The sequence below is a fragment of the Crassostrea angulata genome, chromosome 2 (genome assembly GCF_025612915.1).
Source record: "Crassostrea angulata isolate pt1a10 chromosome 2, ASM2561291v2, whole genome shotgun sequence".
Taxonomy (NCBI): Eukaryota; Metazoa; Mollusca; class Bivalvia; order Ostreida; family Ostreidae; genus Magallana; species Magallana angulata.
In genome coordinates, this window is record NC_069112.1 from 23,971,009 (window position 1) to 23,994,857 (window position 23,849).

Genomic DNA, 23,849 nt, shown 5'->3' on the forward strand with positions numbered 1-23,849 from the left:
TGTGTGAAGTAAGAACTTCCAATGTTTCACCATAAGGAAGATATGGACCGGACACGATTGCACAGACAGACGGACGGACAGACAGACGGACAGACGGACGGACAAGGTAATTCCTATATACCCCCCCCCCCAAACTTTGTTTGCGGGGGGGTATAATAAGTATTGCTTTCTTTAAATCTTGCTTTACTAAAGTATGTCATCGCGGAAACATTATTAGTTACCTTTGCTGCATATACATGTATGTAGCTCTCAGTCTGGATAAAATTCAGATTGACTACTATCCGAATTTTTTCATACAAGGGCTACAACTTGCATCTAATGTTACCGTTAAAAATACATTTTAGAATTTGCCGCTGTTCATAATTTCATTTAAAAGACGCACAGATTCAAGTGGTAGTACTGTAGAAGCAGAAATATTCGTTGAGGATTTAATTTCGTTATTTTCGTTGGCAGTATAATTCAACGAAATTAAATCCATGACGAATTTTTAACCAAAGAATTGAATGAATACAAAGAGATAAAATGTAATGAAATTAAATGCCAAAGGAATTTTTTTTGGTTAAAAAAAACACGAAATATTGACCCAACGAAAATATGTGTTTCTACAGTATGTCATTTGATGAGATTTATGACGCTTATTTATATTGTTTGCATTTTTAAAGTTTGTGGGTGGAATGAAAACAGTTTCACATGTTATATGACATAAAGATAACAATATTCAAGTTATTTCCGTGATTTTCAATCAATGATAAAAAGGACTCTCAAAATAAGAAAATAGACGCAAAGTAAACTGCATTCACGGTCATGTTCACATTGTATGATGTCTCAAAAGTTCCTATTTTGGACTCGTCCACTATAACTGTGAGAAAAATAATGAATGACACATTCTGGCGTGGAGTCTTGTAAATGAAATTTCCATTAGTCAGAATTATTTCTTCCGTGGGGGTCAGAATAGGTATTAAAACCTATTTTTTGAATCGTTAACAACGATATATCAGATCAAATGTTTTAGAACGATTTTAAATCCAAAACACAACCATTTTTAATCGGTTGACGTGTGAGCATGCGTACTTAGTAGGCGGGCATCCTTACATCCTATAATTAAATGCGACTGAAATCTTCCAGCAGGTAGAGAAAACAATAATTCCTGGCATTTTAGTTTTTCCAGTTAACTTTCCAGACTGCATGTTATAATAAATTTATAATTTTGTTTGTTAATAATAATTATACATCAATTATTAATAAACAATGTACACTCTTGTTGCGGTGACCCTCCCCCCCCCCCCTTCCCCGGCCATGATACCTATTTTTAAATCAGGTTTACACACGTGCTTGCATGTGGCAGAAGACAAGCTGGAAATTAACTGTCACCTACAAGTAACTGATATCATCTCTTTGGAAATATATTTCTCCTTAAGTAAGTACGTGTATTTAATGATACATGTAATTGTGAAAACCAAAGAGGAATGGCTATGCATGATCTGCGCATAATAACTGCTTGATACAATATTTCTTATTTCCAACATGCTTTAAGTCTATGATAATAAGAAAATCTGCTTGACTTCATATCGGAAATTACTCATTTTCTTTATTCCCCTTTTCAAACAACAAAACAAAAACAACAAACAAAATTGATCCAAATAATTACAATTATTAAAAAAACACAACAAAAACAAACTACATATTCATCCTTTACCCACAATATCGCCTTTTTGATATTATTTATCGTTGTAGATCCGTGTAACAATCTATTAAGTAGGTGTTTGCACGACATAGAATCCCTTACTGATTAACGTTTTCATTAACGCATATAATGAAAAAAATATTATGATTTTTTCTTGAATTTCTTTTAATGCAAAAAAAGAAGAAATTAGTTCTCAGTATCTCTTTATGCTTGTTTGTTAGCGTTTAATCTAAGTTCATTATGCATATTTTTTTGTAATATGAAAACATGAGGCCAATTGGCGTGAACGGTCAACTGAGTAACATATAACCCATACACAAACTTGTCGAGAAGTCTCATATAGTTTTCATTCTGGAGTAGAAAAATTATGAATCTGTAATGACGACCACCTCCCTGCCTGAAATCTTTCAAAAAGAACTATGAAACCTATAATTTTGGTGAAAAACTTAAAGATGTGGTCTACAAAATCATGAATTCAGTTTTCCTTTCAGTTGATTGGGAGTAAAGAAAATAATTTTTAAACATTATATGCATTAACACCAATACATCCATTTTGGCCCTGCCTTAGAGTCAAACCCATACTCCAGGGGACATACAATTTTAAATTTAAATTTTAGCAGAGGACTTCCTGGTAAACATAATTATGAAGTCAGATTTTCTTGCAGATGTTCGAGAATAGAGAAGATTTATAAAAATTAAATGCATTAACACAATATTGCCGCCCCACCCCCATTTTCTGAACCCCTGACCAAGGGCCCATGAATTTCACAATTTTGTAGAGGAATTAGTGGACATCATAACAAGTATTCAGTTTGTTGCCCACGTGTGTGAGAGTAAAGAAGATTTTAAAAGATTTAATTCATTTTTTCTATATGGTCATATTAGCCCCGCCCTAGTGCCCGAACCCCTGACACACGGGTCATGAATTTCACAATTTTGGTAGAAAGCGTCATGGACATCATAATCATGCATTTAGTTTTTAACAAATATTTATGGTAGTAGAGAAGTGGATTTTCAAAAATTTGATACACTTTTACTATATGGCCATATTGGTCCCACACTAGAGCCTAAACCACTGACCCAGGGGCCATGAATTTAACAATTTTGGTAGAGGGCTTCATGGACTTCATAACTATGCAACCAGTTTTTCTCCACATGTGTGCGAGTAGAGAAGAAGATTTTTTAATTTTTAACCGGGTTTTCCAACGGAAAAATCCGGTTATTAAAATGGTGAAAATGGCGGGCGGCGGCTGCCAAAAGGGTACCTTCATTGTACGGATAACTCCTCCTACAGTTTTCAAACTAGGAAGTTGTTCTTTTGCAGATCAATTGTACATATATCAGAGGTGTGCATATTGCTAGGATTTTGATTTCTAATAATTTATCGAAAAAATACCAGCTTTTGAACTTAGTCATTTTTTGGCAAAATATTGCATATAGGGTACCCTCATTGTACGGATAACTCCTCCTACAGTTTTCAAGATAGGAAGTTGTTCTTTTGCAGATCAATTGTACATATATCAGAGGTGTGCATATTGCTAGGATTTTGATTTCTGATAATTTATCGAAAAAATATTAGCTTTTGAACTTAGTCATTTTTTGGCAAAATATTGCATATAGGGTACATGTACTCCATTTCTCTGGATACGGGTTGACATGGATTATGGATACAGTTCACATAAAAGAAAACCCGGTTTGCTGTCACATTGACAGCTTTTCACTTGTTATTATTTTTTTTTGCATATTTGGCCCAACCTGTTGTGCCTCGGGGGGGGGGGGGGGGGGTTGGGGGGTTAGAGCCATGAATTTCATTATTTAGATTCCTCTTAGCATAGAGATGCCGCACATCAAACATGATAACGATTGGACTTCTGGTGTTTAAGAAGTTAAAGATGTAAAATTGTGCGACGAACGACGCACAACGCACGACGAAAGAAAAAAAACGGATAGCAAAAGGTCACATGAGTATACTAAGGTGACCTTAAAATGCGCTGTAAATCTTTTTCTCCTGGCATTATTTCGCATAAAGCAATGAAGAGTTGTATCTTGAAACTTTATCTAAAATGTTATTAGACTATTAAATTGTAAAATGCTAACATTGAAAAGTGTGCCCAATTTCGTTCTTTCTTTTTTTTAAGGTGAAACCTTATTGATTTAAAAAAACGGATTGAGTCAAAATAAATTGACATAATCAATAAGAATTGGATCGACGACCTATGACTCAGATCGTCCACCCGAATTTCTTGAATATTGCCATTTCTTTCGTACGCGGACTCATGTTGGCCGAATACTTAACGAGACTTAATCGTTCGTACTTTATGTTTTAACTGCATTGAAAGATAATATTGCCATTCCAATAATTTTGAAAATGATTTATTAAATGAAATGGTCAAAATTACCGTTAAATTACCGGCATAGGGCTTCCCCTTGCGAGGATCTAGAAGGGTAAGGGAGAGTTCCAGACCCCACCCCCAACATTTCTTTCAATTACATGTACATTATTTAGTTACCAAAAAATATGCCTCGGACATTCCCTGACAAACTTAAATAACCCTCAAACCCTCAACCCCCACCCCGGAAATATTTTCTGATCCGCGCATTCTCTCCCTCCTCAGAAACAAAGTATACTTCAAAACAATTTTCAGGATCTTTGCACATATACTAAAAGGTTCAATGGCGTTTGCGTTCGATATAAAAATGTTTGGTCTTTTTTCTTTCATACCGGGCACAACAACTGTGAGAGTGTAATCGTCGTCAATATTCCGTCTATATGATGATTTAAAGCTGAAGCGCCGCGATTTAAATAGCCAGTTAGAATAATTTTAAAGAGTAAAAATCAGCAAGCATCGAGCATTTTGTGAAAAATATGGAAAGTGACATAAAAACAATAATGATAAAAATACATATAAAGATAATCAGAATGAAGATTGTATTAAAAATATTTGGGTAATTTTTTTTTTATTCGTGCTGTTACTATGGAAACCACGTGCTTTTAGACTGACTGATTTGTACTTCATTTTAACATGAAAATTTTTGTATATACAAATACAATATTATGTTAAATCATCTTAAAACTCTATCAATAATTTTTTATACTACAAAACACTTTGCTGTAATTTAAACATCATTAAGAATTTACATTTACTTCATCCTTTGATATTTATACCCGTTTTATCTTGTTAATTTTGCATGCAAACACCAGTCAATTCAGTGCACTTTTATAAAATTCTACAACCATGTCAAGGTTAACTAACACTACATATTTATATTATGACATTTGTTCTAGAAGAATCAATTAAAAAATCTTTAGGCAAGTCACCCGTTTATAAATAAATACTGATTTTATACACCTGGAAACGTGCAAGTTTTACTCTAATTACCTCCCTTTGATATGACTCTCTTACGAAAAGAGGTAAAAACGGTATTTTGTTTACATTGTTTACATCCAATATTTCTACGGAGCTGAAGTGAGACGACTATGGATTTTAGTTTCTGGATTATAGAAGTGTTTATTTAGTTCATAATCATGGTAAGTGACAACTTTTACTGGTTTCTTATTTTCTACTGGCAAACATTTCTTTAACGGAAGAAATAGTGGATGCTGTAGATCTTCGTGAAAATTCGGATTAACATGTCAATGCACACAACATTATAAATAAAAGTTTAAACATGACAAAGAAAATGTATACGTGATTGCTTATTGTACATAGTGTTTGTGCATCAAGGACAATAAACTTTTAATGAAAAATGTATTAACATACATGTATAGACTATATGGTAGCTACATGTATACAAATCCTTGTTTAAATGTATCTTGTGTGAATAATTGATCAGTCTTCTTATTATTCTAAATGTTGGTAATTAATGTTGTATTCACATAAAATCAACTATTTGTACCATATTGCTAGAAAAAGTCAAGATTTTACACATATATTAAATGACTTATAACAGTAAAATATTTTACTGTATGAGTTTTCAAGACAGTTTAATTAAATAGGGGATGGAAAGGTGTATGTGTTATAACGGGTTCTTTGTTTTATTACAGATAACTTAGTGAGTTGTAAACAGAAAATGTGTCAAATGCAAGCCAAATGAATCAACTTAAATGAGGATGGACACTAAAATCTACCATGTCTACACAAAAATTAAAATATTCATACCAGACAGATGACAGAGACAATGCTTGAAATATTTAAATTTCGCAAAAGAAGAGGGTGAAAGTGCAATTGAAAAAAAACCCAGACCAACAAATACTATAGTTGACAAGGGATGATTTTCTTTAGCAGAATTTCTTTCATCCTTGAAGATAAACAGCTATGTTAACCACTTTGTTCCACAGAAAAGAAGAGCTGGCCTTCAACTAAAACTGAAAATCTTATCAAATAGAATTCAAAATTATATATAATTATATATAGGGATATTTGGGTTAAATACAATGGTACAAACAAGTATTTTCTGAACTATTTCAAAGCAAATGTGTGCCTGACTTATACTCTGTCTATTTTTGAAAATAAGATGTGTTCATATGTCAATGCTGATGCATAATGATTTATTACCACTTGATCATTTGAGTTGTTGAATTATTTTCAGTGAAAATTATTACAATTAATGATGGTAAAAATTAAAGTTGATATTTATAAGATTGTTTTATTTGTGTTTACTTTACACTGTTAAATAAAGAATAAAATCCATGTTAGATAGAGCATTCAGCAAGTTCTGCAGTAAAAGCAGTAATACAGGTTTATGTCAAGCTATTTGAACTGACCTGATGACATTGACAAAACCAAGACTAAATAGGAAATAAATTCATGCATATAAACCAAGAATATAAACCAACAATTCACATATTGATATTAAGGCTACTGTACTATCTATATCAGCTGACTGTCAAAATATTTCTCTGAATTTTTGCAGACCAATTCAATTTTATGTAAAATAATTGATTATTAGATTTTGAAGAAAAAATATTTCCCCATCTTAATGACAAAAAGTTTAATTACTGATCGAGTAGGGAGATGGACAGAACACTTTTTAAAAGTGGCTTAGTAGATCAATTCTCAAAGTAAGCATATACATATATTGTTGAGACAATTTTTCTTATGTGAAATTCCTGCATGCATGGGTGCTGGGAGGGGGCGGATATGACCATTTAACTGAAATAATTATTGTCATTAATTTGTTATAGTTACATCCAAATATGATTCGGGCTGATATCAGTGAAAGAAAGAAACTATTGGTGACTATGTTCAACTATAAAATAATATGATAATCAGATGAACATCTAAATTGGATATTTCGCCTTCTGAGGAATAAGTTACCTCCTTGATTTCTTTTTCTGACCTTCACTTTTTAAATAACATCTCTGCACATACTTTTTCATGCAGCAATGTTTTTTCTTAAATATACATATTGAATCAAAGTACTGAAGTACTGAAAGCCGGGCTCTTTTGGTGTGTCTTTATGCATATTGTGTAGTAAAGACTGAAAATCTCTCTCTCTCTCTCTGTCTCTCTCTCTCTCTCATGCTTTTAATGTCGGCAAAGCATCAGAGAGCGACCAAATTTTGTAAGCGGCTATAAACAAAGAATAAGTCTGTCTAGTAGAAGTTAAAAAGTTCAACAGTTGCTGCCTTGAATTTTGCAACAAGCATTATATATACAATCCCCGTTTCTTCATCGTGCAGCAAAGTAGTTCATGGAAATTCATGCGCATTGTATGTGTTCAAAATGCATAGTAATGTTTTAAAAACACGTTATTAATAAGAAAACGAAAAACGATAGACAATTTATTCGAAATTTAAAAAAAGAAACAAAATGCCAACACTTTTGACAAAACGTGGCTCTTTGTGTAACTATTTGGTATAGCGGAAGCTTTACCTTGACGCTGTTTGGTTTTTTGTTTATTTGTGCTATTTATAGTAACATTGGCGATTGGCCTGCCTATAGCCAGGACTCTGCTTTCAGCAGAGCCCGGCTAAAAATGAATTATGATGGACTTCCACCCACCCACCCCCCCCCCCCCAATAATCTTATTGGTGTTTGATTTTATCAGAACAATTAACTTGAAATCTCTTAGACATGTTAGAGTAGACTGGAGATTCAGTATTACATTTAGAGATGAAGAGCATATCTTTCTTCTAAGCTGAGGTCATTTTAAATAATTACGCGCCCTTCAGAGAGCTTTATAGGTGATAGACTTTTAGTGTAAACTGTTTCAAATAAAAAGAAAAAACCTCGAATATTTTTGTAAGAATTTTACATTTAAAGCCCTCTGTTTAAACATTTATATATGATATCTTATTTATGAAGTGGAAAACAAAAATATCCAGAAAACTGCATTGAAATCATAAGAAATCTTAACATTTAGAAAGCTTTTATTTCAAATCACACTTATTATTAAAAGTTGGCTAATTTAAAGTACAAAAAGGTCAGGAAAGATGCAACTTAAACAAAATATATATTTATTTATATATATATTTTATATATTCATTCTGACCATCATTATAGTACTTATATAATGAAAAACAATATTGGTATATGATGTTATTGTTCACATTTTTTGTCAAGTATATACAAGTCATTTTTCATTATGTTGAGAATTGCACTTTAAGTACAAAAAGGTCAAATAAAATGAACTCAGATGGTAAAACCTGACCTCCTTACCTTGTTTTTCTTGGTACATAATATTTTAAATGATTGTTTTGTATGCAGATTTTCACTAAATTTATGATTCAACCACATTGAGGAGTAAAATACCTCATTTATAAATGAAATAAGTATTTTACCTTATATTTGCCCTTACGTCCGTGTGTCCATGTTTTCTAATTTTAGATGAAAATGATTGATCTTTAAAATGTCATTTTTTTAAAAAAACTTTATAAAATAGAAAATTTGACTTATAGTGCATCTTGAACCAGGGAATATTTTAAAAATAAGGTACAATATGATCTATTCAATTTAATAATACTTGGTTTTTATGTTACCTTTACCCCTTTGTAAAAGCTTAAAATGCAAATTTGATATACTTTTAAACCTTGTACAACTTTCCCCCCTCAAAGTTGCCTATGGATTTTATTTTGCATATTTATAGTACAGATGATCACTAACAGAAATACATAATTCATTTTTCCAGCAGTGGTTGTTGATTTTGCATATAAAGTGATAAAGATGTGCAATTTTTGAAAATTGATAAGCGTCTAAATGCATGTTCTCCTCCTGTTGTCATGGCAACAATTACAATGAAATATTTTAAAAAATTTGTTTTCCCAAAACTGGGAAAACTCAATTTTATACTAAATACAAAAAGCAAAATACTATATAATATCATGTAAAGGAATAATTTACGTAGATGTTTAGCTAAAATCATTGTTTTATTTTCAAAGATTTGTGCACCCGTAACTAAGGAAATAAATTTCCTTGGATACCAGTCCCATAGTATGACAAAAATCATTGTTTATCAGGGATTTTGTGTGAAGTAGATTTAATTCAATAATATACAAGCAGCTTTTTAAAAAAATAATTTTTCCACTTTCCATGGAATGCTTGATGCTTGTTGATTTTTACTCTTAATACCGCTTAGTCTCCTTAAATCGGGGGTTACTCCAAAGGTTCGCTATGCGTGACTGATTTTAGGCAAGTATGGTCTAGATGTAAACATCTCGGAGAGAACGTGTCAAAAGTAAAAAAAAAAAGGGAATTCCGAACTGAATAGCAAAAAATAATCAAGTACCACTATTCTCCACAAAATAACATGAATTTCGTGCAGACATAGTGTATATAAAGAGACACACTGCCCATTTCTCCTTCTTTCGAACACGGTTGCGTTCACAGGTAAACGAATTATAGAAGAAAGTACATTGAGTGGATTCCTTGCGATACATGCAGAAGATAGCGAGTATAGTTGAAGCATCCTTATACGATAAAAAGTAGGTAAGAAGTGTTTCCGACATTATTCCTAAACAATTTTAATTTTAATTAGTTTATAAAAATGACTCGTCATGCAGCCATTATCCTTGCTCGAACTGCTATATAGTGAACACTGCACAAGACCGGTATTCTGAAACCGAAAGTTCGATTTGTTTAGAAGTAATTTATAAACAGGGAAATTTCTTTGAAGTCCCAATCGCAAAAAAAAAGATATTATTTGCTTTTAAAATAATATAAGATGTATGTTATCCCATTTTAATTTACGCGATTCACATGTAATTTATAATGTTGCTTTTATGATATCTGCCATGTTTAGCGCATGCATTGCCGTAGTGACTATGCATTTCATATTAAATGAATGATGTTACTTACAATGTGAGCTTTAATTCAGCTATGCATACTAATGTATACATGTAATGTACAGTTAAGGCGGCCAATAAAAATATCAGCAAATTTTTGTGAGGAAAACACGTATAAATACTTTAGTTCAACTGGCATGTCTTTTTTAAAATCAATAACAGTCACTCAAATGCAATATATTTCTAAAAAATATATATAACAGAGCAATATTTTATGTGCATTGAAGTCACGTGATATGACAGTCGCATGGTACAAGCTGATGTATTTGTGGTTTTGAGGTCATTTAAAAAATTCAATATTGCAAGGGCATAATCATGTCAAAATTCACAACTGAATTTTAAAATAACTCGATGTTATATCGTAGATTTTGAAAAACGTTGCGAACTTTGATAGATAAGATTATTTGTTAGTAGAAACCGTTATTAATAATGCACATGTTCAATAAATTTGAAAGTCACAAGGTAAATTAATTAGAAATACATGTATTTTTTATCAGGTACTTCCCGATAAATTCCAAATGATGGAAATCCAAAAACAATTGTTTCCATTATAATGCTTTCAGGATTTTGTGCAAGTAGATCAACTGCAGTATTTATTGATTTTAACACCAAGGCCATAATACACATGGTAGTAGGCGATTCCAGGGGAATTGACAGGCACAGTTCCAAGATGGAAAGGCTTCTCATTGACAGAGGACTACAACATCTAATCACTACCTCTCCTCTTGTTCTATGGGAAATCATTTCTGATGCTAGTAGAAACATAATTTCCTTGATGAGTAAGTATAAATCTGTGTGACAAAAGGTTGATTTTATTAACAGAATTGCAAATAAATTATTTCATTATCTGTCTTACTCAATAATACATGCAACTACAGTTAATTAGGGCCCCGCAAAGATTTGCGGGTGCCCTATAGTAATCACTCTGTCCGTCCGTCCTTATGTCCGTCCGTCTGTCACTCTTCCGTCCACAAATTTTCTGTTTTTTTCCGAATAACTTGTTTTATGGTTGCCCAATCAAGTTCAAATTTGGTATGGTAGTTCAGTAGGCAGAAATACATATTAATATGTTTTACGGTGCGACCGTTGGGGCGAGCACATCATGTGATCAAACAATGAATTATAATAAATTAATAAAATAAAATTAACAACGTGAAATTTGAATGCCAAAAAATAAAACATACCTATTTTTCAGTAAATTTTCATTATTCATAGTTTATAAGATTTGTTATAATTTATATGTAGAACAATAGTTTAATCTCAGATACAATGTTGTTAAATAATAAAGATTTTAATATATAAATATTCATTGCACTGCATCTCCTCTTTTAAAGTGATTGTGATTATGATTGATTGATTGATTTCCCCCTTTTTTTTGCAGTAGACATTTTTTCTTAAACTTACATATAACACTTGACTCATCATAGAGCTCCCCCCATGCTAAATTTTTTTTCATTTTTGCCCTTTAAAAAAAGGCGCTGCTACGTATAACGTTACGTTTCAGGAAATGACCGTAATTATAGTGAATAAAATATTTGTGAGCATTCATCCAAATTAGTGCAATTTACAACTGTTTCCTGTATCTGAAGAAATGTCCTTATTCGTCAGCTATTCTTTATCTTGGCCTTTGCAAGATTTTAAGAGGATTTTGGTAATTTCAGCAGATTTATAATAACTTCAATTAGAGTAATTTCCCCTTATCAGTGCTTATTGTGACGTCAAAGCTGACGTTGGTTAAGTGTCGTCTTACTCTTTAAAACTCCCCTGAGAAATAAAAGTATGCGAAGTATACTGTTTTATTTACTTAAAAAGCATGATGTTCTTAAAATTACAAATCTTATAAGCTTTTCAAAGGTTTTACTTTGATTCTCGGGAGAACGTGATGTTGGAACGTGAGGTTGGAAACCATTGGTACTATGAATTGTGGGTCAAAATTTACTGACTCCGAAAAAATATATCGGATCAATGTGTAAACGTTTGTGACGTCACACGATTATTTTTGATTGAAAGTGTACTGAGGTGAACTTTAGAGGTAACATTGACTGTATGTCGCTTACATCGTTATTGTTTTTACTGTCTAAATTTGTCTTGCTGATTCTCGTGAGAGTGTGAAGTGATAAAAATTGCCATGATTACAGGGAACTACTGGGACGATTAAAACGATGCATTACTGGTCCGATTTACTGACGCCAAAAAAATCCGTTGAATGAATGTGCAACTATAGTCCGAATTTTCTATTCACACACGCCTTGCCGGTAGAGCTCGCTTCGCGCCGGCGCTGCGCGCCGGCGAGCTGCGCTCGCTATGATGCTAAGTTTGGTTCTCTTTGTCTTCTGGTTTGGAGCTGGGGTGGTGGGGTAGATTCCTTAACTATGCATAAGAATGAATGGGCAAAAAGAGATAACTGCTGAGAATGTTACCATTGTATACTAGGAAGGCTGTGCAATATTTGTCCTTTGGGATTAATTAAGGTGGCAGGGGACAGTTTTTTTGATACAATTCATTGTAGCCAAGGGATGCATGTCTTCGGAACTCTGTAACTAGAATTTCCTCAGTTCCCATTCAGTACAAATACCTTTAATTCACTCTTTATAAGGCCAATCACCAATTTCTGAAGAAAATTACTAATCAAAACCTGTAAAATTCTCTACATACTGGTTTTTATGAGATTTTGACCCTTTCATATTTTGCTAATTTTTCATGATTTTTCAGCTTTTTAGACCTCCCCCAGCTTATTCCCTGCAGAGGGTTGACCTTCCGTACCGCGTGCATGTTGCACTATCACATGTCACAAACTAACCGGTGTATAGTTTACAATGTCCCATCCACATACTTTTCGTGTTATTTTACCTCCCGTCTGTAACTTGCAATTTCACTGTGTAAAGTCAGCACAACAGTCATAGCCGCAGGTTTCGCATTTTACTTCTGATTCTCATGTACCTAACATAAGGGGCCTACATATTGCATATCAATTTCAACAAGAGACACCCCTCTAACTAATGATAATCATTAAAAATCATTTCATGAATTTTAGCAACACTCATAAGCCTTCAAGTACAGCAACTCTCAATTTTACAAAAATGTTGACGGGTACTTTATTCGAAACTGTCCCTTGCTACCTTTAACATACACTAACATTCTCTGAAAAGTCATCTTGTCTTAAAATTAAAAAGCTTATGCTATTCTGAAAAAAAGTACACCACATTTTGCCAATTCCATTGAGGTTTAAGAAAAATATGGCCATTTCAGTGAACCCACCATTTCCACTTTCCTCTATTTAACACAGAATCACAGGGCTCTCCATAAATAAAGCATCTTTACCTAATCTTTTAGAGGTCAACTGTTGTTCAACCTCCTTAAATAAGAAACCTTATTCAATACTTCATAGATCTGCTTGATATTATCATGATAAAAGCATCACATCACTTAGAAATCCCTTTACATGTATACCCTCCCCCTATCTTTTGATTTTCACAAGAAGCATTAGTTTGAACACTTTAACCTAATATTATGAAACTTGTGGCAGTTTCCTTGAGTCATTTCTTACACATATTTGAAAACAACCATCACTGATATTTAAAATTGATCTTTTTTGGTAAATGGATGATTTGTAGCATTTTTATTCACAAAAAGTCATGTCGCCCTATATGCGATTTCTTGTTTTCATGAAAAACTAAGCCTATAATCATATTTAGTGGATATCTTATATATTCTGGTTTCTAGTCTCCTTTTAACTTTGCTAAATTAGTAAGACCTACAAGTGTGATGTGTGCGTTTAATTAAAATGAAATTCATACACACCCGGGTACCTGGGGACGGATGAGAATTCCATGAAAAATATTCAAATTTTACATGTTTTTCTATATTTTTGATGCATATATACAATAAAGGGGTAAAAAAATGTTCTTTTCTGTTCATTTCAAGAGTAATTATCATAGCAGATGTTATTTCAAGGTCAAATGTACATTTACATATCCTACATGTAATGGTAATGGAGTCCATTGGAAAGAAGGGGTGGCTTTTCCAATTCTGTAAATACATCTAAAATACCATTTTTTGATAGGAAGGAGCAAAAACTTGAGTTTTTTGACATATTGTATACTTTGATAACTGCATTTGTCTACATGTAAAGTTCATTTGAAATAAAAATATGCTGTTTTAAAAAAAATTGGGTTTTATAAGTCAGGTGGATTAATGTTATTTCATAAAATCAGACAGCAAAATGGCTGCAAATTCATAAATTTAATGATTTAATTGATAAAAACTGTTTTAAAGTATTTATTCTTATCTTAGTAATTAATGTTATCCTATTAATTGTCATCAGGATAGGAAATGCCTACTCTCTAAGCCAATTTACTCTAGTGGTGGTCATTCTACACATTTAAGAGGGAGTTACTCCCCTTGAGTATTTTAGCTAATAAATCATGTCATGACATCTATAGCCAAGAAAATCATCCATTTTCACAAAATGTATTACTTATGGTACAAAATCCACTCAAAATTACACTTAAAGGAGAAATATGAAAATACAATGTAGTCTTGAAGGTGGCAGGGGACAGTTTTTTTTATACAATTCATTGTAGCCAAGGGATGCATGTCTTCGAAACTCTGTAACTAGAATTTCCTCAGTTCCCATTCAGTACAAATACCTTTAATTCACTCTTTATAAGGCCAATCACCAATTTCTGAAGAAAATTACTAATCAAAACCTGTAAAATTCTCTACATACTGGTTTTTATGAGATTTTGACCCTTTCATATTTTGCTAATTTTTCATGATTTTTCAGCTTTTTAGACCTCCCCCAGCTTATTCCCTGCAGAGGGTTGACCTTCCGTACCGCGTGCATGTTGCACTATCACATGTCACAAACTTACCGGTGTATAGTTTACAATGTCCCGTCCACCTACTGTTCGTGTTATTTTACCTCCCGTCTGTAACTTGCAATTTCACTGTGTAAAGTCAGCACAACAGTCATAGCCGCAGGTTTCGCATTTTACTTCTGATTCTCATGTACCTAACATAAGGGGCCTACATATTGCATATCAATTTCAACAAGAGACACCCCTCTAACTAATGATAATCATTAAAAATCATTTCATGAATTTTAGCAACACTCATAAGCCTACAAGTACAGCAACTCTCAATTTTACAAAAATGTTGACGGGTACTTTATTCGAAACTGTCCCTTGCTACCTAACCTTCCACAGGAAGAAAATCCTAAGCTTTATCTTTATCTGTCACATAGAGATTAATTACTGCACTGCCTGTGTCTGCAAATGAACTTTGTTTTGAAGTTAAGGTCAATTTTGAATGATGTGTAGTATTGTGTACATTCTTTGAAATATGGATTTAAAATATAATATTCGTACTTTATTTTGGTTAAAATACCGTACACAATGATTTATGATAATTTTATTGAATTCTAAAATCAAGATATATATTAAGATATCCTTTTTTCACTATTTTATTTTTTAATTATAATTAGGGCCCCGCAAGGATTTGCGGGTGCCCTATAGTAATCACTCTGTCCGTCCGTCCTTCTGTCCATCCGTCTGTCACTCTTCCGTCCACAAATTTCCTGTTTTTTTCTAAAAACTTTTTTATGGTTGCCTAATTGAGTTCAAATTTGGTATGGTAGTTCAGTAGGCAGAAATACATATTTTGATGCTAAGTTTGGTTCTCTATGTCTTCTGGTTTGGAGCTGGGGTGGTGGGGTAGATTGTTAACTATGCAAAAGAATGAATGGGCAAAGAGAGATAACTGCTTAGAATGAATGAGCAAAGAGAGATAACTGCTGAGAATGTTACCATTGTATACATGGAAGGCTGTGCAATATTTGTCCTTTGGGATTAATTAACCTTCCACAGGAAGAAAATCCTAAGCTTTATATTTATCTGTCACAATGAGATTAATTACTGCACTGCCTGTGTCTGCAAATGAACTTTGTTTTGAAGTTAAGGTCAATTTTGAATGATGTGTAGTATTGTGTACATTCTTTGAAATATGGATTTAAAATATAATATTCATATTTTATTTTGGTTAAAATACCGTACACAATGATTTATAATAATTTTATTGAATTCTAAAATCAAGATACATATTAAGATATCCGTTTTCACTATTTTATTTTTTAATTATTTTATTTTTTTCTGCATTAATGCTGTTAATTTGAACAGGTAATCAGATAATAAACCCATTCTGTCATTTCTGAAAAACCACTAAGGCTCAAGAAAAAAACACTTTAATTGTTGGATGAAAATCATATCCAACTACAAATCACGAGATCCTATATATTCCAGTTCTTTACATCTTCTGCAGGGCATTTATTTTTCATCATTGTTAATATAAAGAGGATGGAATTCAAAGTTTTTTTCACTTCTCTATATTAATTGTCATAGAGGGGCCCTTCCTGACTGGTCAGTTTTCTAGTTTATTTTATTTTTTTCTTCCTAGCTTAATGCTGTTAATTTTAACAGGTAATCAGATGATAACCCCATTCTGTCATTTCTGAAAAAAACAAATCTTATTGTAAATTTAGAAGGAAAGGGTGAGAGAGCAGAACAATTAACCCCCTGGGATTAATTATCTTGCCTGCTGCAGATATGAAGATTAATGAACACTTTTGTCTGCAACTGATGTTTGTTTTGAAGTTGAGGTCAACCCTGGGTGATACAATGTATTTGCATTCACTGAAGGCTTGCATTTTATAAAACACCTGTTTAAATCTTTTTTAAATACACATTTCATTTAGTTTTTTTTATAAGACATGAGGTTATCTCTGTTTTATGCAGATACAAGGTTACTATTTAGAGTTTTTGGACATTCAGGAATTATCTTGAAATTTTAAAAATACAGTTGTTACTTATTATTTTCATATATTTTTTTTTAATGTAATCAAATTAAACTCTCATTCCATGAGCTGCAGCCTTATATTTTTACCCCTCAGTTTAACACTTTAATTGTTGGATGAAAATCATATCCAACTACAAATCATGAGATCCTATATATTGCAGTTCTTTATATCTTATGCCGGGCATTTATTTTTCATCATTGTTAATATAAAGAGGATGGAATTCAAAGTTTTTTTCACTTCTGTATATTAATTGTCATAGCGGAGCCCTTCCTGACTGGTCAGTTTTCTAGTTTATAATGCCTAGCTGTTGTTAAAATGTCATATTGCATCACTTTCTTACAAATTCTATTGAAGTATTCAAGGAAACATTAGGAACATCAGCAAATACTAGTAATGTTAAAACATAAAATATGTATGTATGCAATCATAAAATCCAAAGATTGACTGCTACTCAACATTTACCTTCCTCGATATTTGAATAGCTTGCATTTGTCTTTTAAATGATTTGAAATGTTTTGACATTTTCTCACCATCTCTTATATACCCCAGTAAACAATATGACACTATAATTTCATTTTAGCCCCAAGGGTGATGTTAAACGGCATTGCATGATTCTAGGACCAATAATGAAATGTGCTTTGATTTGATAATTTTGTACTGGTATTTATATTTTGTAGAATCAGAACCATACAAGCACCTGCAGCACAGCTTGGACATTTGGCCTAAGGCCAAGAAGCTCGCAACATCTCTTTCTGATATTGCCAAGAAACCAGAATGCAGAGGACTGTTGCAATGGATACGGCCTATTGTGAATAATTTTTGTGGTGCTGCAGAACTTTTAAAGGCAGTGTCGAGTGTCTGTTGAAGAGATGGATGGGAATCCTGCACCATATCAACAATAAACATGTGTGGGCAGGTGGACAGTAAATATAATTTAGAATTTTTATCGACATATATCATATACAGTACCGATCAGACCCAATCTAACTCCAGAATAGACCATTACTAAACCCCGGGTTTACTTTCGGAGTTTACTTTTGGTTTACCTGGGGTTTGCTTTTTAAATATTTGTGTCCGCTCTAGGTTTACTTTTGGTCAACTCTGGGTTCACTATAGTGTTGCTTTTGGAGTCTAATTTACCCGCTGATTTGTGAAGCATATCTGTCTTTTATCTTATTTATCTTACCGCCTGTAAGCCCCACCCCTTGGCCCTTGTATATGCTAAATACACACATAGCGTCTGCTTTGTGGGGTATATTTCTTATCGGGGTTTACTCTCTGGAACCACTCTGGGTTTATTCAAGGTCAACTCTGGTAAACTTCAAAATTAAACCATGGGTTTAGTTTGGGCTTACTTTTTTTTAGGGTGGTTCTGATTGGTTTTTTATTCTTTCATTAATTTCATAAGCAACAAACTATTAATTCTTTTTTCTGACACCATTTTATTTATTAAAAGATTGGCCACATTGATAAAAGATATGGGTACTTAGTCACTTTAGTTGTCGACATTCTGAGGAACAAGAGGCCGAATGCAGCAATTGGCTCGGTTAGTTCGATTCTTTTTTCAACATTCAAAATTAAAAATTTAATGTGCCTATTGAATCTAATAACTTTGCTTCTTAATCCATGCTGTAAAGGTTTATGCATTTAATTCATTGTGTTTAAATGATCTGACTGAAATGTATTAATCCTTTTTATAGGATGTTAATAACAAACAGAGATTGGTGTGGAAGCATGAAAGTTTACACCAACTGTCGACAAACCTGGACTGTGGAAAACTTTTTTAGCCATACACTCCTTCATTACAGTCCAAAACAGAAATCCTATGGTTATGACGCCTATCATATTAGAAACATGCTAGCTGTCATTAACCACAACAACCACCTTAGAAGGATGCCATTGGTTGAACAGGATGGAGAAGTGTATGCTAAAGGCATTTGTATCCAGGAGGACCAAACAGTGGGTTGCATATGAGGAGAGAGCAACAAAAGATTTTAGTTATATTCCAGGTTAGAAACATAAAAGATTTGTGAAGCCCAAAAAAATGACTTATAAAGAATCTGTATTTGTTAAATCACTATTATGGAAATACTTATGTATTGTCAATCAAAATAGCATTTATTAACTTTAGACACACCATAATTAGTCAGATTTTCTCATAGCTTTTAAATTTATGATTGCATGTCAATAGAAATTCTGTCACATTAGCACATTCATCTATTGTAAATCATATGGCATGGTCATCTCTATGTGATTTTCATAGCTACAACATTTATGTGAATATACTGATACATTGTATCTTGATGTACATCATATGCAGAGTCCTGTACATGCATATACTTTATATATCTAAGTACAATGTATACTGTACAAATTTACATTCAAATTTTGAAATACTTATCACCAGGTATAATTTTTCAGAACTGATGGCAGAACTGATGGCTGCTTCCATGAGAGCAACATATGGTGTTTCTGAAACCAAGCTCAGAAAGAGCAGAAAATCCATTTCTTTGGATTCAATTGCCAAGAATCTTTCTAGGGAAACAAATCCGGGATCTCGAATCCTTATAGCTAAGATGCAGAACAGAAAAAAGACAGACGAGAATAAATGATTTCGTTCAATATATTTTCAGAGTCGTCAGAATTAGCAGAATGATAACCCATGTATTGTCCGCTTGCCTCAGGGAAATGTCTTCTAATGGCAACACAAACACAGGCAGGAACTGGTATTCGACTTCCAGCTTCCAGCCGCCCATGTTGCCACAGGACAAAGTTTCTGTAAGCCTGGTTTCTGAATGTTGGCAGTTCATAGCTTGGTTCTTGGCTGGTTCGAAAACTTCAATAATTATTCAAAATGTTGGCAACCTCCAATATATCATGCGTCAAGCACAAATTTCTGAATTCAGGTTTTGATGTGATGCATGGAAATTGCCTACAACAGATGTTCATGCGAGGATCATCAAAGCTTCGACATACCCCACATGAACACCATTGCACATTCGAATTTAGAGTTTTCATTCCTTTCACTATCCTTTATCTGCCTCATTAGAAAAGGTCTTACAAAATCTGGTTCAGTAGCTGTCATGTTTTTCATTCTTTGCCGCAGTTCATCAACAGGCATACTATCGAGACCGCATTCTATAAAAAAAAATTGAAAGCTGTAGATATATAAAAAAAAAATCAAAAATTTGTTTTAGCGTATTATTTTGTAAAATAAAATCAGTGAAATACACTTCATACCATCAACGAAACACTAAGCTCTTGGTCATAGTTGTTTTCATGGCCAGCCACCAAAGAAAGATGTTGATTTTGGCTTACTCCTTCATTCTGGGACACATTACGACTGCTGCTTGAGGCATAGAAATGGTGCCGATGCTACAAAATAAATATTATTCCCTCTCTATCTAGGAGGATTCCTTTGTGGTGGGAGGGTGGACAACAAGAATTGGTGGCCAACACTCCTAGAATTTACATAATCATGTACTTACTGTGCTCACTGGCCTAGTTAGGTTTGACTTGTACTGGCAGGTTTTGTTATTACAATTACTGCAGGGTCTCCGCTTGCATGCACAACTTTTACACTTTCCCGTTTTTTATCACAAGGACAGCATCTATACCAAAATGTTTTGTATATTGAATGTTTCAGGTTTTTATTTATTTTCAGTGATATTTATATATCTTTCATACTGGTGTGTAATAAAACAATACTACTTTTTATGCATATATTGGGCCTTTGCCAATTATTGTTATTGTGTTGAAATATATGTATTCATATTTGTGCTTCGATTTTTGAATTGGTAGATATAATAATATGATTTGAAATTTAGGATCAATCATTGATCAAATATTGCATATGAATATAGTTCATGTATATGTTTTTATGAATATTTGAAGAGGTATTAGGCCTGTTATTGTCAAAAACAATAAAGATTTCAACATCAGTATACTCTTTGTATAAAAATGTAATATCTCATCTTATTTCTGCCTTCTCTTTGCCTCCCCCAGTCATTATTGTAGAGACAGTACAACACTTTATTGCAGTCAAAAATATTGCCGTCTAGGCACATTATTTCAGCTAGGTAAATTCTTGTTTGTAAGAATATTTTCAAATTAAATGCAATTCACATGCACCACAGCATATTTTAATACTTTTATTCCGGGGGTGGGGGTTGTTATCTTGAACCCCCTCCCTCATGGTACTTGCATGTACTAGTATATATTTGATGTGATATAGAGGTAAGATTTCAGTCATTGGAAATTGTTTACTTTATGTATTTTTGTACAATTTTCCCCTACATGTAAGAGTTCAAAGTCTCTAAAACGATTCCTTACGGAGGAGATATGATCCGCCCATTTGTTATGTTCTTTTTCCACTTTCATTTTGAAGAAATAATTACTGATCCCTGATCAGAATTCTACAAACGCTTGAAATCTGCAAACATCTCATGGACTAAGATATTTTGATTTCATGGTTGCACGTGTCAGAACGTTGCACCTGCGTATTATTATAACTGTACGAACGTGGATACTATTAAAAGTGTTGCGTGCATTGAAGTGATTTGCTTACTTGTGCACTAGTTGATGATTCCATGTCTTTGCCTGGTCACCAAATTCTTCGTAAATACTATTCCGTTACTTGGGTGTGTATCGAACTGGATCGATATACTCGAGTGCTCGATACGTATTAGCGTGACCACGCAGATCTATTTTGGAAAGCAAATGCATTGAGGCGTGACCATTCACATAGCGTATATACTGATTTTAGACTCAGTGTTAGTTCATTTACTTTCGTATTAAAACCAGCCGTTAAAATCGCGGCGCTTTAGCTTAAAATACGTTTTTCAAAATAAAATGCACATGCAAAACTGTATACAATTCTTAAAGTTCTCTATTTGTTGATATATACATGTAGTATACATTGTTTCTTTTACTCAGTGTTTATGCATCAAATATTGTACCATGGTCATATATCAATTTTTTTTGGTATTACGTTACAAGTATGACGCAGCTACGACGGAAGACCTAATCTTTTAACTTTGCTTTTAACGATGGTCTTTAGTTATTTATACAATTTTGTTTTTAAGGTTGGGCATGCACAGATACGTTTCCCATATGTCAAAATGGTGGACACCGTTATCATGGATTCAAGCTTATATTATCTGACGTTAAATGTGGAGTCTGTTTTTGCCCTGAAGGTATTTCAAATACTATTTATTTTTCTTTTTTGTGTTTGTAAATCGGTTATTGTATAAATATAAACAATTTATCAGTTATTTTATCTTAGTAAACTAAAACGTTACGGTCACTCTATCAAAGTAAAGACCATAGGGCTAAAAATTAAAAGAATTTAAAAAAAGAATATAAACTATTATGAATGAAAAATAAAAGTCTATTTCTGTCGTCTTACATTTCATGGCTGCACAATCAAAAATTGTTGGGAAAAAAAACTTACACACGATCAAAAATGAATAAAGAAATCTACTGACATATATCAAAATTTGATAAAAAAAGATTACATATTTAACAAACATTTAGTATTATGTTTCGGTCATTTTTTGATTTGGTTTCAAATCAGACCATTGTATGGATTTGTCATTCAATTTTATGATTTTTGTATTGTTTTATTATAGAATACACCGGTAGATACTGTCATCTTTCTAAGGTAAATATGTCATATTGTTATCACAATGACATTTTAAGAAGGACAAACCTGATTCATTTCTACAATAGATGATTTCATAAAAAAAACAAAATGAGTTTCTAAAAATGAATCTTATCCAGTTAATAAATTGTATGAAAATCCATTTTGTTTTTTAGTCAGACCCTTTAAGAAATCTTAATGTAGATATAACATTTTAGGATGACTTTCGGTAGATCAGTGTGCATTTTATGTCGACATTTTCCTACAAAATTCGTTAAACATGCTTTATAAACTGAACAAAAGCTATATCATTTTCAATAGTTGATTTATGCTAATACAAAAAAAAACTATTCATGTTATTTGTTTAAGATTAAATATTTCAACATTTAAGCACAAGAATACTTGAGGGATCGTATTTTTGATTTAGAATTCTTTTATGATATCGTTGGTTTTGAGACAGGAAGGTCTTGCAGATTCTATTTTGCAATAAAACAAAATTTGCATTCCTTCTAGAAATTGGAGTGCGGTAAATGTAATGCAACGTTTTGCGACGATTTGCCACCATGTAACAACTCAACTGTACGCCCTTGCAGGGAATCCATTGATTCACAGAAAATGAGCTGTACTAATCCAGGTACTTTGCATATTTTTCTTGAAGTAGATCAAGTGAACAATAATCAAAAGTTTCTGGCGATAAAATAAAAAGAAAACCCCCAAATAATCATGTTATTGGTGTTTTGGTTAAGGAATGGAGATGTAACGTTTTGCTATATGCTTGTAGGTCACACAGGGCGAAAAACAATCTTTAAGCAAGTCCTTAAAGGTGGCGTAAAGGTGGCTTAAAGGATATACAATATGTAAGCCACCTTTAAGTCACCTTTAAGCTGAGCTTATAGGTCCTTAATGTCCAAACTTCTTTAGGTCACCTTTAAGCCATCTTTAAGCCACCTTTAAGCATCTTTAAGTGGCATTTACGTTCCCTTTAAGTTGTCTTTAAACCATCTTTAAGTTCCCTTTAAGTCAAGTTTGATCAAGCTGAACAATAAAAACATATATTAAATGCAAAAGCTCTTTTATAGGGATGGGAGGGGTCATCCGAGTGATAATATAATTTCCAAGGAAAGGGGAGGGGTGTTCCAGGCGGTTTTAATTGTCGCTCCATTAAACACAGATCGCTATCATCAACACCGCTCCGATGGACACAGATTGCCCTTATAAAATTCTTTATAATTTTTTTGGGGGGTTTCAAAATTATTGTAGGGGTGAGCGCAGTCTCTGTATTTTAATATGTGCATAAAACTAATTATAGTATGTTTGTTTCCCATTATAAATTAATCGGTGAAATCTCTCTCTCTCTCTCTCTCTCTCTCTCTCTCTCTCAGTTCAT

General features: G+C 32.9%; 1 protein-coding gene, 2 long non-coding RNA genes and 1 pseudogene across 3 annotated transcripts in view; 3 read left to right on the top strand and 1 right to left on the bottom strand.

The window, feature by feature from the left end:
• Positions 1 to 23,849, bottom strand: part of LOC128171227 (uncharacterized) — a 230,622-nt gene that overhangs the window by 155,631 nt on the left and 51,142 nt on the right. The window lies entirely within an intron of this gene.
• On the top strand, positions 4,552 to 5,897 carry LOC128171231 (uncharacterized). Its single transcript, XR_008242042.1, has 2 exons — positions 4,552 to 5,213; positions 5,730 to 5,897. It is a non-coding gene; the product is annotated as an uncharacterized LOC128171231 (long non-coding RNA).
• LOC128171225 (uncharacterized) lies at positions 10,579 to 19,433 on the top strand (annotated as a pseudogene).
• Positions 21,894 to 23,072, top strand: LOC128171232 (uncharacterized). The gene is made up of 3 exons (XR_008242043.1): positions 21,894 to 22,016; positions 22,452 to 22,483; positions 22,976 to 23,072. It is a non-coding gene; the product is annotated as an uncharacterized LOC128171232 (long non-coding RNA).